Source organism: Nyctereutes procyonoides, unplaced genomic scaffold (genome assembly GCF_905146905.1).
Source record: "Nyctereutes procyonoides isolate TBG_1078 unplaced genomic scaffold, NYPRO_anot_genome, whole genome shotgun sequence".
NCBI classification, from domain to species: domain Eukaryota; kingdom Metazoa; phylum Chordata; class Mammalia; order Carnivora; family Canidae; genus Nyctereutes; species Nyctereutes procyonoides.
The window spans coordinates 67,260,728-67,275,426 of record NW_026575046.1 but is presented as its reverse complement, the minus strand read 5'-3'; positions in this window follow the sequence as shown (position 1 = coordinate 67,275,426).

Genomic DNA, 14,699 nt, shown 5'->3' with positions numbered 1-14,699 from the left:
CTCCACCTTCACCCCAGCACCCCACAGCCCAGACACATACACGTGAGGTCATGTGCCGGCCCATCCCAGGCCTGTCTGGCCTGGCACACAGCCTACAGGGCCTCACCTCATCCTCTCCTCTTCCTCTGTCCCTTTTCCTTCACGTGTCTCAGATAGCAGTTTCCATCTATCTCTGCTGGCCATTGGACTCTGGCTGGAGCTTCTGCATCCTCTGTTATGAAAGTTCCTTCACTCACAGCTGCACTGAGTCCCTGGCCAAGGAAGGCGAATATGTTTCCTCATGGGTGCCAGCTCCAACTAATTGGTTGTAGCTGCCAAAAGTATAAGAAGCGGAGCTGAAATCGACTATTTATGTCTGCGATGGGCCCCGGATACGAGGGTAGTGGTATGTGTCTCAGGTATTTGCCATCTCAGAGTAGTCTGGTACTAAAAATAGGGCTCTGACATCTGGGTTTCAGCTCAACCCTGCTTAGTGGTTCTCTGGAGCATGGTGGCTGCTGTATGTACACCTTTGTCCTGTGTAAGGAAGAGTGGAAGCACCCAATGCTCCAGGCAGTACACTGGTGTGGAAAGAGGATGGGCTTTGCAGTCTGACAGACCCAGATGGGAATCCCAGCTCCACCATTTATTAGCTACTTGACCTTAGACAATCAACTTACCTTTATAGAACCTTCATATCTGCCCCTGTAAGTGAACATATTTGCAGAAAGGTTGTGTTATAAAAATTAGAAATCATGACTAGAAAGTACCCAGTCTGCTGCCCGACACACAGTAGGCACTTCTGTGGCTATGTTGGGGTTCAGGGGTGTGGTGGGGCTGTTCAGGCAGGCGGTGTGCCAGAAGGGCCACTCAGGAGCTCTGGGCTGCTGCCCCTGGGTCCATGTATTTCTTTATGGCTTCCTCGCCCACAGCTACGCATGCACACACGCATGCACGCATGCTTTAACCACGGCCTTGTGGGCAAATAACACAGCTGCTTAACACAGCTCAAGACATAACTCATTGAGAGACAAAGGCAACCAAATTTTTCACTTGATTATGCTATTATAAATGAAAACACTCTGTATTCTGAGCCAAGCGTTAACATTTATTAATGACTAATCATGGTACATGTTTTTAATTGTGTATAATTTAAAGTAAGATTTAAGAAAAATAGATAGCCAGGGGCAGTTAGGTTCCTAACTGATTGTTAATATATCCCAACCACTCCTCCACATAACCCAGCTTCCCCTCCAAGCCTGAGTAAAGCTCCGCTGTCTTACTCACCTGACATCCTGAGGTTTGAGCCTTCTTTGTTGCTGGTCTTCAGCTCTGGGCTTCCATGCCTAGTGCAAGGAGAGGGCCAGAGGGGAGAGAGGTAAGCGCTCTCGAAGGCGACATAACCAAACAACTCTGCACAGGGTTAAAGCTCATGCTCAAACACAAGTCAGTTTCCAAACACTGTGATGGCATTGTTTTTTCATAGATCCTTAGTTCAGGTGTCAGCCAGTGGACCTGCCCACATGCCCATTCATGAATTGAGCAAGAATTTACCGAGCACACCTTCTGTGGAATTGGAACATGTCGGGCCTGGAAGGCCCCTGCCAGAGACTACGTATTATGAGGTCGTATTATGAGGACTGCATATTATTGGCGACTTGCGGTCCAAATACACCTCCTTTTTCACTTGCAGAGTAGCTTTTTTTCTATTTCTTAAATAATTCATAAATGTTCAGCATGGTTTGAATGTTATCTAAGTTTGTAGGACCAGATAAAACGAGGACCCCTCCTCTTCCACTATCTTGCCTCCTCCTCCCTCTGTTTTCTTAAATTAATATCAACATTTAGAAACTAGAAAATTTTGCATAAAATATCCCATTTTTCTGTAACATTTTCAAGATCTGACAATAGTGAGTTGCCTTCCCACCCTGGCAGTATTTGGTTGGAGCTGATGAGTGGTAATTCCATTGTAGGCACACAGGTTAGCCCTTAGAACTTTCCTACAGTTCTTATCCTGCCCTGTGGCACTACAGTTGGGCTGTTTCATTTATTTATTACTTATCTGGCTTCTTGCGGGCACTGGGGTTTGCAGCATCTAATCTCCCTCAGCTCTTCTTGGACTTGGGACTAAAAAATAAATGAGCACACCCATCAGAAATCTTACATTCTAGGGATCCCTGGGTGGCACAGCAGCTTGGCGCCTGCCTTTGGCCCAGGGCTTGATCCTGGAGACCCGGGATCGAATCCCACATGGGGCTCCCAGTGCATGGAGCCTGCTTCTCCCTCTGCCTATGTCTCTGCCTCTCTCTCTCTCTCTCTCTCTCTCTCTCTCTGTGACTATCATAAATAAATAAATAAATAAATAAATAAATAAATAAATAAATAAATAAGAAATCTTACATTCTAACAGAAAAGGCAAGGAAGGAAAACAGAATTGGCATCTGTACATAGAAATGAGAACAACAACTAACTGAATATTTGGAGGGCTTGGGAGAGAATTGAGCATGGGACCACGGGGCCTTGGTAAATCAAAGCCATGGTAAATCAAAGCCAACTGCTTGGAAGAGGTGGTGTGCAGCTGCCGTGTTTATATGCGGCCTTTGCTGGAGAACTGGTTGCAAGTTTTAGATGTGGCAAGAGAGCAACATTTGCTCAACTGCTGACTTCCTCAGCTGCTCACTTCCTGGGAAGGACCTGAGGAAAGGCATGGGGGTGGGGTGGGAAGTAACTCTCCTTGAGAGCTATCTCCAGTCACTTGGGAGGACCTCACTGCTTCTTAGAGATACGGTGACAAACTTGTCAAAGGTGACAAGTTCAAGTGAGACTCCAGATCCTTATTGAAATAGGGTCGAGGGGGGGAGGTAGAGCCAGCAGAGCTTGATGGGCACCCCGTCCTTGATTGCTTTCCACCCCGACTACACAGGGGGTGCCTTGATGGGGACCCTCTCCCCAGCACCCGGCCCACTGTCCTCATGGGTCTTCAGGCAGCTCAGTCCCTCTGCCCTGAGCCCGAGGCTGTTCTGGGAAACGGGCCACGGAGAACAATGCTGGCGGCCCTTGGCCCAAATCTGCAGAATTGGGCCTGTAATCTCCACCAGCAAGACCTGCCCCCCAGACTTCCTCACTCAGGACTTCTGATTCTGACCCCAACTTGGAAGTGTCAGGGGCCCAAGGAAGTGAGAAAATGCGTAATTTGTCCCACTGGTTCAAAGCTGGCGACTGTCATCTGTACTATTTTAGTCAAACGGTCACCCGGCCCCATCCTGCTCTACTGATCTCAGCTTGCTCTGACCCCTGCCTGTTTGTTTTCCCTGGTTTCCAGGGATTCAGGGGCTCATTGGGGAGGCAGTCCAAGAGAGAGATGAACAGCCAGGACCCTGCAGCTTGTGGCCCCGAGCAAGGGGATGCACCGCGCTGCGCCTCTACTTACTCATCTATAGAATGAAAGCGATAAAGGTGCCACCTGATAAGGCTTAGGAAGGGTTGAATAAGGTAGTGTCTCTAAATCACGAAGAACGACGCTGGGCACATGGAAAGAGCTGAGTATCAGTTGTCCTTCTGGTTAGAACACAGAGGAAGGTAGCATGTCCTTCTGGGACAGGACATTGTATTCAGAACCAGAATAACCGTCAGACCTATCATCTGCTGAGTGCTCGCTCTAAGCCAGGAACAGTGCTAAACCCTTTACCTGTATTCTCTCATCTGCTCCCTGTAACCCAATGAGGTTGATACTCTCATCACCCTGTTTTACAGAAAAGGACTCTGGACCTCAGAGAAGTTAAGCAACTTGCTCAAGGTCACACAGCCAGCAAGCAGCAAAATTGGGATTTAAACCAGTGGCTGTCTCGCCCAAACCAATGCTCTTACCCACGGTTCTGGGCCAGAGCCCCATGTGATGTGCAAAAGACCCAAGTTGTCAAGTCACATTTCTATTCCGTTACTTCTGCATAAAGGAAAGGATGAATGGTTCTCAATGAAACCATGAGACCACGTATGCATGTGGCTGGCTGGAGCTCCTGCTCAGATGCGCCCCTGTCCGTGTGGGGTTAGCAGCCAGTCCTCAGCGGGGGCTCTCGGGGCGCTCACTGCAAGGAGATGAAGGCAGTCTGAAGTGAGCCCATAGATGAGGTCTCGCAGTCCTCAAAGGGACTAAAAAGAACATACGCAGATTTTCTTTCTCTAGAGTCTGACCCCCTCACCCCACCATCTAAGCTTTGTTGACTCTTACTGGCTTCCACAGTTGAAGCAATTAATGCACAGGTTAAAAAGAAAAGCTTTTGGGAGTAGCTAATTTTGAATGTCAGCTCTGTCCCTTACCAGCTGTTTGACCTTGGAAAAATTATGTGACTTCTCTGGGCCTCAAGAGCCCCATCTGTAAATGGAACAGTAATAGGACTGCACCTGCCTGCCAGGATTGTGGTGTGGCTCTTGGGTGAGGTACTGCCTCGCTCTGGGGCTAAGGATATGCTTGTGTGCCCCCGTCTGACTGTGGGCCTGTAACTTTGCCTGTGTGCCTCAGTTCCCTTCTCTGTTGGGTGTGGATGATAGTAGTATGACCTGTAGGACTAGTGTAGACGAGACGATGTGTAGCACACCTGGCCCTTGCTGGAGGCTGGGGAGTACTCAGTACCTGTAAGTGTTTACAACCATGCGGAAACAGAAGATTCAGGATGCCAGCCCCTCCTGGGTCATCAATAAATGTGACTTGAAAATAAAAAGCCCTTCCCCGGGAGGTAGAGGCCTGTTTGTAAAGATAAGGCGACAAAGCCTAGGGCCTGTCCTAGGGCCTGAGGGATAATGTCCTGTGTGGGTCTGCCCAGGGCCGCGACCCCTGGCTGCCCGCCCCCACCCCCTCTCCTTCTAGCCCTTGCCCGGTGGGGCCCTGCCAGCAGAGAGGTGACGTGTGAGTTGCCCCAGGCAGGGCCTTCCACGGGAACATCGGATACGGCGGCAAGGCGGCAAGATCCGGTGTCAGGAAGGACAGGGTCAGACGTTGGTGTCTCGGAGGCTTATCCTCCTGCAGGGACCGACGTGACAGCCTGCGGAAGAAAGTGAAGCCTGGCTGGGGGCTGGGAGTGGCAGTGGAGGGTCTCATGGGGACCCCCTGCCCCTGCGGTGCTGTCCCAACACGGGTCTGCAGGGGGGGACCAGGGGAGAGGTTTGCTGGCTGGGCAGCCCCAAGAGGCTGTGGGCAACACGTCCCCTGCCTCTAGCCTATTTCCACCCATTGTGGGGCTGCTTTTACCTGCTCCCACCTATTGGGGATTTTTTTGGTGGGTCAAATGAAGAAAGATAAAACAAGAGCCTTGAAAAGGCAAGATCCAGCCCCATAGCACTCCAGGTGGGAGCTTGAAGGCCGTGCGGGGGAGGGGACAGCTTCACTGGGAGACCCGCAGCAAATCTGGCCCAGATGGCGCTCAGGGTCTGGGGCTGAACCCGGGGGTCAGGGCGGGGGCCCCGGGCTGACTGGGGTGTCTGGGAGGACTGTGGGAGGCAGTAGGTAGGTTGACCAGCAGCTGAGCTTTGCTGGAGGGAGAAGCTGGTTGGAAGCTCAAGCCCAGGGACAGAGTGTCGGGGGGTCTCTTGGGGTGGGGAGGCATCCCCTGAACTGGAGAAGCAGCCCCTCAGGAACAGCCACGGTGCCTGATTTTCACCCCATCCAGCACAGCTGGCCACATGGCTGGCATCGAGCAGATGTTCACAATAAGAAACATGTGCACAGTGAGCATGCTGGGGACGCAGCTAAGGGTGCCAGGACACACTCTTCCCTCTCCTAGTGCTGCGCTCGGGGCCGCCCTCAAGCCCCTGCCTCCGCCAAGGGCGGCCGGCTGACTCAGCCGCTGCCTGCCTGCTACTCAGCCTTCCAGGCCCCCTGTTCCCCCGGGCTCCCGGGGCTGCAGCTGAGGGGACACGGGGGTGGCGGGTGGCCACCTCTGGTCTGAACTGTTCTCCATCCTGCGGGGGCTGGGCCTGGCCCTCTGTCCCCTGGGTAGAGCCCCCACGGCCAGGTCCCCAGGCTCCTTCTCCTCCCTGCCTGTGGCCTCCTGAAGCCTCCCAGTGGCTTCCCGGGGCCTCAGGGCTGCTTCCCCGGGGACAGGGTGTGGTGGAGAGAGCTGCGGTCATTCCCTGGGGAGCAGATCCCCCATCCCTTGGTGCCCTCAGCTGCAGGCTTTCCCCCAGGGCCTGCTCAAGCAGACCCCACCAGGGCCATCTCCACCAGCATCCCGGCCCTGGGCACTTCACCCTCACCCCTTCCTAGCTCGGTGTGGGGGGAGGGGGGCTTCCCTGCAGACATGGGGCCACATGGAGCATGGTGGAGACCTGAGTAGAATCGGGGTCACATTAGGAGGGATGCGAGGAGAACCAGGTGCCGGGGAGGCAGCCGAGGAGAATCTGCTACCCTGGCATGCCCTCCATATCCATAAACACCAGGCAAGGCGTCGAGCCTCCCCTTGTCCCACCACCCTCTGCCTATCCCCGGGAACTCCCCAGGAAGATGGAAAGCAAGGACGCAAAAGGGGATTATCTCCAGATTGAAGGGAAGGGTTTGCCAGGGGCAGAGTGCTCCAGAACCCCTGGAACTGGCCCCAGCCCCCACCCAGGGACAAAGGCCACTTCCATGGTGTTTGCAGGAAGGTGGCCACTTGAGTTGTTCTGATGACCCCAGACGGGGCAGCGATAGGTCCCCTAAGGACCTCCTGTGGCCAGAGCAAGAAGGGAACTGGAGGGGCATCTTGATAGCTGCTCCCTTCCCTGCTCATGCCTCCCATGCCCTCTGCCATTCTAGACAGCTGGATGGGGATGGGGGAGAGGCCTGCCGTGAATGTTAATCTCTACCCCTGGTGTGAGGTGGTGTATCTGGGGGGTCCTGGGTACCCAGCCTCCCCCCCTCCATCTCTGCTGTGCCCCAAGGCTAGGCCCAGCCCTCCTGATAAGTCAGAAAAGGACCCTTGTGCTTCTCCCACTTGCTTCCCCGTGTCTCAGCTCCCAGGTGGCTCTAGTTCCAAGATGACTAATAGGTTCCACCTCAAATGCCAGTTCCTGCTGATTTATAGTGGCTGTGTTGGAAAGAATTATGAAGCCTTGTCAAGGCTCATTGGGGAAAGACTAGCTGTGATTGATTAGCAATGTCTGCAGTGAGTGCAGAAGGAGACCATGTGGTGTGTGTGGTTTTAACTGCTGCCCACTCCTCTCAGGACCTGTTACTCTCCACCAGCCCAAACTGGAAAGGTCTGTGGATGTCTCGTGGCCAAGAGACATCATCATGGGACAGATCTAAGCTGCACCGTGCTGGGAAATGATTAACACATGGCTCTTGGGGTGGGGGTGGGGTGACTTTGTAGCTTTTGCCAATTTCTGTGGTGCGAATACTCCCATAATGGCTAATTTCCAGCTGCCAATGTGAAGTCACTGAACACAGAGCTGGAAAGAGATGCGTACAATCGACTCTCGCGAGGCTATGGACAAGCTGGCTTCAGCACACCACTCTCTGAGTAGTTGTGTATTTTTTTCTCAGAAATGTAAAGCCCCCATCCTCCCCTCAAAGCTCTGCCAATGGTAGGCTGCTCTGGGAAGAGCACTGAACTAGGAATCGGAATCATGTACCAGCCATGGACCATAGGCAAGTGTGTCCCTTCTGAGCCTCAGCGTCCTCATCTATAAAATGGGAGTTGGGTTGTGGTGAAGCTCAATGAGGTCAGAAAGCTTGATTTGTCAGGTGGGCTCCCAGAGCACCACATCCAGGGGGTCTGCCCAGAAATCTGCCCTGGCCCTCCCTTCAGAGCAAGTGTTCCTGCCTCGGGGTGTAAGGGAGAAGGGCTTGTTGTTCTCTTTGATGTCAACCTCAAAGGACAGAGGCTGCCTGGGAGCTCATTTAGTTTCCCTTAAAAGGCCATCATGCCTGTCACTGATGAATTTCTCACGATGTTTTTTTTTTTTAAGATTTCATTTATTTATTCGTGAGAGACACAGAGAGAGAGAGAGAGAGAGAGAGAGAGAGAGAGGCAGAGACACAGGCAGAGGGAGAAGCAGGTTCCATGCAGGGAGCCCAACGTGGGACTCGATCCTGGGTCTCCAGGATCACGCCTGAGCATTTTTTAAGCTACTCGTGTTTCTCTCCTTTACCACTCCTTAAGAGAGAGGGGGCTCCATTTATTTCTCATGCACATAACTTCTTCAAGCTTCAGGGACCCCACAGTCCTAGAAGGCTGTGCCATGCTGTGTCCACACCATGGTGGCGTCAAGGCAAATCTGGGTTCAAGTGCCAGCTCAGGCATGCATGAGCTCCTGACCGTGAGCATATGTCTTAAACTCTTCCTGGGCCATGCCTTTTCATCTGTAGAATGGGAATAACAATAATGATAGTAACTACTTCACCGGGCTTTCGGGTGGACTGAGTGACATAAAATACATTACGGTTCTTTGCATAGTGCCAGGCAGACTAGATACTCACTACATGAATTATTATTTGTCCTAACAGGGTCTTGAATGGAGGTAGGACAGGCCAACCTATAGAGGAATGGGATCCCCAATGTTGGCAAACCACAGGTTGAGCGAAGGCTGGGGCCTCAACTCAAGGGCACAGGCAGGACTGTAGGTGCACGGGGAGCCCCAAGGCAGGACTGGTCCCATTAGTCTAGGGCAGGGCTTGTCACCCCCAGTAGAGTTGACATTTGGGACCACCCCATTCTTTGTTGTAGGAAGTGGTAGCCTGTGCATCACCAGACGTTTAGCAGCAACGCTGGCCTCTACCTACTGGAGACCAGAAGCAGCCTCCCAGTCATAACAATCAAAAAGTCTCCAGATATTGCCAACTAACTATCCCCTGGGGTGCAAAATTGCCCTCGCTTGAGAAACCGTGCTCCAGCAGGCACAGCACGACCAGCACTGTCCGTCACCCCAGCTCCAAGGAGAGTCGGAGGCAAAGCATTTGTCCCAGCAGAATGGTGGGTCGGCACGTGGCAGAGCCAAGTGGCAGGTGGTCAGCTGCAGGCGGCTGGCAGCAGGCACCAGGAGGCATGGGTCGAGGCTAGGACCCCAGCTGCTGGGAGCCCAGCGGTCAAGCAGGGTCAGATTGCAGCTCATATGACATTAAACCCTATGGCTCTTTGCTTCCCCCTCCAGGACCAGGACTGGATCCAGGGTCTAGGCAGGGCCAAACCCCCAGAGTGGGGCAGGAGGCTTACCTGCCTGCATCAGAAAGGTGTGAGGCTCAGGGCCAAGCCTCCCCTCCCACCCCTTATGACTTTCATGACTTCTAGCTCAACAGCACAGGCTTCTGGGTAAGAGAGACCTGGTTCAAATCCAGGCTCTGCTGTATGGAAATTCAGCCTAACAAAAAACAAAACCCACATACATAAAACCCAGACTCAACCACGGTTAAGGAGACCACCTTAGGCTGGTTGCTTAATCTCTACACCTCAGGTTCCTCGTGTTTGATGTGAGGATGAGGGTGACGACCTCAGAGAGTTGTTGCAAGGGTTAAATGTGCTACTTTAATGACCGTCCTCAGTGGGATGCCTGCCACATAGTAGGCGCTCAGTAAATGCTGTTGATTGAATGGGTGCATCCTCCTGCGCAAGCCTTTCTCCCTAAATCCTTTTCTTCAGCTCATTCCCTTCTCTGGAAATTCTCCAGCTTTCTAACAGAGCAAAACTGTTGATTTCTCAAGGGGAGGAAATGAGTTATTCATCTCTGTGTCACTAGAGCTTAGCCTGGGGCCGGCTAGGTATTAGGTGCTTAAATAATGAAGTCTTCCTTTCTCGAAGGGCAATGACTACGTCTTACGCTTCTCTGTATAGCCACAGCCTGGCACCGCGAATGACACATGGCAGGCGATCGTCAGGTGTATGCTGAATGAATGAATGAATGAATGTACAAAAAGAATGGTTGAAGAAAAGTATGACCCAGAATGCTACCCCAAGATCCTTCCTAGAAGTCCATTCCTCCATGTCCATTCAGGAGGAACATCGCTGCTTCCCTGGAGGTCAGCCAAACCCTGGAGAGGACAGCAGCGTCCTCACTGAGATGACAGTTGACAGACAGACAGAGGGAGGAGGGTCTCAAGCAGAACCTCTGCTGTGGATGCTGCTACACCCTGCTCTGCTTGCCCCAGGGCACTCCTGGGCAGCCCAAGGGTGGAGTCAGGTGGCTTTCTCCTCTTTCTTCCTTCGGGCTGTGGCAGCATGGGCATGGGTTGGTTAGGAAGCCCCAGTAGCCCTGGGTTCTGACCCCATCCCTGTCACCCACCCACACCACGACTACATGGTCACTACCCTCCCTGGGCCTCTGTTTTCCCCTCTGTACAATGAGGACTTGGTGCTGCATTTGGGGTGACCCTATCCTTCGGTGCCTGGCTGTGGGACAGGCTGGTCAGCGGTCGTGGTACTGAGGATGGCCACGTGGCCACATGGGAGACCCGTCTGCAACATCAAGGCACTGCTGGATTTCACAAAGCCATGAGCTCCAAGCCACCTCTGAGCTGCTGGGCCTTGAATCCAGCGTTGTGGGTAAAGGAGTCCAGTGCTGACCTGGGTAGGGCAACAGTTAGGGCCTGAGGATTTTCCAGGGGAACTCTTGAGGATCATCAGTGATGGGAAAACGTGTTTATGACAGAAAGTCTTTTTTTTTTTTTTTTAAATAATTCCTCTAGCCTTCTTTCCCTTCCTAAGGTACAGAATCAAGTAACAAACCAGGGCTCTCCTCATTCCTCAAGTCTGGGTGGGGAAGTGGTGGCTGGAAGAGACTGACACAGCCAGATTCCCTTGCATAAGAAAAAGGAGCCCATAACAGAGAGAGACAGAGGGAAGGGAGGATCTAGAGAGAGGAGCCAGAGGCTGAAAAGCTGGGCATGCAGGCAAGGGAGCAGATCTGTGGGCAGTTTAGGGGTAGGCATGGAGGGAGGCACCATAGTGAGGGCCTGGGGACGGTAGCCCAGGTTTGCTGTGCCCCAGAGTCTTCATCTGCAAAATGGGGATAATAGAACCTTCTCCATAATGAGAAACACTTAGAATGATGCCCAGCACCTGGTAAGGACCATGGAGGTGTGTGCAGTGACAATGGTGGTGACGATCATGTGGAAACCCTTGACATCTTCAGTAGAATTTTTATCACTCTGGGGTGAACCCAACAAACGGCTCTCCTGGGAGCCGGCTAAGTGCCCAGTCCGGTGTCAGCTGCCCAGCCCCATCCAGCTCACCCAGGCAGCGGGGACAGCTAACAGTAGGCCGAGCCATCGCCGAAGCAAGGCTATGTCACCAGAGGTTCCGCCAGAGCCAGCGGCTCTGGCAGGCCCGGAGGGTGCAGGGCATCTGTCCTCCATGTGGCTCAACCGTCCCAAACTTGTCGTGTACTGAACTTTGTCACCAGCCTGTTTCTCATGAGGATGTTTCCCCGAGGCGGGAGGTATGGACTTTCCAGCTGAGCTGGCCCCTCTGGCAAGCTGCACTCAGGGGATATTTTCAGATTCTGGGTGACATTCCCCTGCCCCTCCACCTAATAGGTCCCAGATGCTCCCCTCCTCCGTCAAGCTCCCTCCCTCTCGCTGTTCTGCAACCGTGCCAGGCTGCCTCGGGCCTCCCTACCCAGTCACTACTCCTCTTGACTTATTATTTTCTTAATTTAAAACATTTTGTTCCCCCTTAACACTGATGGCTTGACAGGGGCCAGCATGAAAGGGGCTGTTTCCTCTTGGCCGGACGGAGAAGCAGGCAGGTGAAGGCAGAGAGAAGGAAGGCGGCCTGGGGAACGCGAGGAGTCAGGGGAACATACGGAGTCTTTCTTGGCGGAGCATGAAAGAAGCAACAGGAGTAGCAGCTGTGTTAACGTGGCCAGGTCACCGGGGGCCCGGCAGACGCACCAGGCCCAGCTGGGAATCCCACGGGCCCTGGGGGTTTCATGACTCACGTCGGGGCAGAAATGCTTTCGGTTCACTCTCCGGCAGCCTCTGCTCCTTCGGCACCTTCCCTCTGCACCCATCATCCTGCTGCCTTCACGGAGCATTTGAATCTGTGATTCTTGGCTGTGGTGGGCAATGAGATTGGGCGTTGCTGAGACCTAGAGGGGAGCAAGGTGGACAGAAATAAGAGAGGAGAAGGAGAGAAGCGCCCAGGGAGCAGGGAACCCCTGGGCACAGGAGGGCAGGGAGCAGGAGGAAGGAGTGGGCAGCAGACCCAGGGGGTAGAAACGCCTGACTCACCGCTCAACAGAAATCAGGGCAGGCCAGAGACATGGGGGGAGCCTGGTGAGGAGTGTCCGGTCGCCCCTGCTGCTGGCCAGCTTGTTGCCGTTGGAAGCCTGGAGGGGACAAGTGAGCTAATAACCGCCCTCTCTTGAGGTTCTATCACACGGTTGACATTTTGCAAGGTGGCCTTGGTGCTCGGGGCACCTGTGTTCTGGAAAGCGACCACCACCATGTCCCTGAGTCTGGGCGGGGCCCCCCAAGGAGCCCATCTCCTGGGGCGGGAAGTGAGAAGGGACCATCCTCGGGCAGTTAAGGCCCTAGCCGGGCTCCGCCTGGGGCCCAGACCTCTGGATCTCTCATCCAATAATGGAAATATGGAGATGAAATAAAGGGGAAGAGATTTTATTGGGGAAAGTGGGCCAGGAAAATACAAACTTCGAAGACCAGATGGAAACCCCTCAGCCGAGGAATTCTTGGACTCGGTTTCTAAGGCAGCTCTGCGTGTCCTCCCCGCGGTGACACTGACCCTGGCATTTTCTCTGTCTCTTTCAGGACCTCCTGTAAGTAACTCCGGCTGCAGCCCAGGCTCACACCTCTGAAAGGCCTTGCTCCCTGCTGGTAACCGGGCCCCGGGTGGGGGTCTTCCGGGGGAGCCCCTGTACTCTCTGCAGAAGTTCTGCGGGGGGTCCCTCCAGGATGTTGACACAGGGGAGGAGACTTCCATTTTGCTTTCCAACCACCTCTGTGCCTCTCCTCTCTTGGAAGGGGACAAGACAATGACTAATGACTGCCCCTGGGGCACAGCAGGTCCCAATTTCAATCTGAAAGGCTGGCTTGCCCCATTGTCAGGCCAGCTCCTGTGTCCCCAGAGGAAGCAACTGGACTCACAGAAGCTCCAGGCATTAGAAAGAAGAAAGAGATCATCTCTACTCACTTCTGGTCCCGAAAGGTCTCCTGGCCTTTCAGTAAACAGGTCAGCCAGTGCGCTGCTGAGTGAGGGCTGCTCCCAAGGCCGTGCTGTCCACACGGCTGTGTGCGCAGCTCCATTCCAGCCAACCTACTTGAGGCCGGTGGTCGTGGCTGGTGGTGGTAGTGGGGGGGGGGCGGATTTTGATGTGAGGGATCGGTTTCAGTGGGCTAGACAGCGGGAGACAGCACAGATTAGAGCAGGTCGGGCTCCTTCCCCGGCCCAGGGCGGGGCACGGGAGCCCAGTCACTTCCAGAGAACCTGAGAAGAGCCCACGGAGACTGTCTCCCCGAAGTAATGGATCCAGAGAATAGGAGCTCGTCTTCTTTGAGGACAGCATTTGATACCCCAACAAAAGGCCGCAGAGGTTGCCGGGAGGGCTGGGGATGGGAGTGGGAAGGGCGGAGCGCTCACAGCAGATCTTGCCAGGGTTCCTGACAGCAGCAGCGCTATCCCAAGCCTTGCTCAGAGCTGCCATCGCACGGCGGGTCCCCTCTTGGCCTGTCCTTCGAGAGCAGCCGGCCCAGTTTGCCGTCAGATCAGTACTTACCACTCGGTCTGGTCCTGAGAGGCTCACTGAGGCCGTGCGGCCGGCCCAGCCCAGCTCTCTGGCCGCCCAGTTACAGGGAGAGGAAAATCGTGTCAGTCCCTGAAAGCAGGGGGATGATTTATCGTGGCATGTTTTAGATGTCAGATCTCAATTCCTGTCATCAATCTTCCAAAATAAACTCCGCCATAAGAGAGACTTCAACAGACCACCTGCTGGAAATGGGCTGCTTTTCCCCTTCTTTCCTGACAAAGCCAAAAAGAGCCCTCCTCACTTCCTCCCACGCCTGGGATCTCCCCCATACGCCGGGCCCCCCCACGGCCAGGCTGCTGGGCCAACCTGCTCCGGTCCCGCCTGACCAGGGCCTGCCCCCCACCCCCAGAATGTAGCCTTCTGAGAGCCTCCACCAGCCTCACTCCCAGGGGGTTCCCAGCCAGAGAAGGTGCTGCTGCCTCTGGGGGCTGTGCAGTGCAGGAGCGAGTGAGGGGGATGGATATGGGTCTCCCTCGGTGTCCCTGCCCACCTGGATACCACCTGAGCCCAGCGTAAGGGGGAGAGCCCAGGTGGCTCCCCGACACAGCCTCCGTGTGTGTCCTGCACTCTCACCTTACCCTGGTTAACCACAGGGAGGAAAGGGGAAGCTGGCTGGGGTGGGAGTCACCTCCTAGCCCCGTTCTTTCAGCTTCCTGCAAATGAACAATGCTGCGGAGGGAGGCCAGGGATAGAGAGATGGCAGCTGCTGGCAGGGCCTGTCCCCACCTCTGAGTGTCTCTTAGGAAACCCTCCTGGGGTAGCTCTGTCGTCCAGTTGGAAGACCCAGGTTCCCATGGATACAGGATGGCCACTGCCCCGGAGGATGGATTTAAGTAGCAGCAGGAATCACCACTGCCCCACCCACTGCACCCGTGGCAGACATTGCTAATCAATCAGGAGGCTTCTTGCCATAATGCTTTACTCAGCGGCTACCAACCCATTGGAGTCTGCGCATTGGCGGTGGCACCTGCGGCCCATGTCTGCCTTAGATT